The 300-nt window shown below is 59.0% G+C and overlaps 1 protein-coding gene across 1 annotated transcript in view; it reads right to left on the reverse strand.

Moving 5' to 3' along the window:
• LOC104494472 (probable E3 ubiquitin-protein ligase MID2) overlaps nucleotides 1-300 on the reverse strand; it is a gene marked incomplete at both ends in the record, with an annotated part of 15,200 nt that overhangs the window by 370 nt on the left and 14,530 nt on the right. The window lies entirely within an intron of this gene.

Genomic DNA, 300 nt, shown 5'->3' on the forward strand with positions numbered 1-300 from the left:
CCGTGCTGCTAACACAGAGCTCACCAACCACACGTCCCTCAGGCTGATTTACTGCCTGCTGGAGAGTTAAGAGCACCTGCAGGGAAGCCTCTGCAGATGATAAAACCCAGCAGCTCCAAGAGCCTTTTTGTTACCGCATGAGGGCAATGCTGGTACGGCAGCACCAGGGCTGGGGTGCTGGCATCTCCAGATGCTGCTGTCGGAAGTGATGAAGAAAGGGTGCAGAGAAAGAGCACCTCAAGCGGCAGCACCTTCCAGCCAGGGCAGATGGCACCGGCAGCTGGAGGGGCGCACAGGGGG

Source organism: Buceros rhinoceros, unplaced genomic scaffold, assembly GCF_000710305.1.
Source record: "Buceros rhinoceros silvestris isolate BGI_N320 unplaced genomic scaffold, ASM71030v1 scaffold27815, whole genome shotgun sequence".
Lineage (NCBI taxonomy): Eukaryota > Metazoa > Chordata > Aves > Bucerotiformes > Bucerotidae > Buceros > Buceros rhinoceros.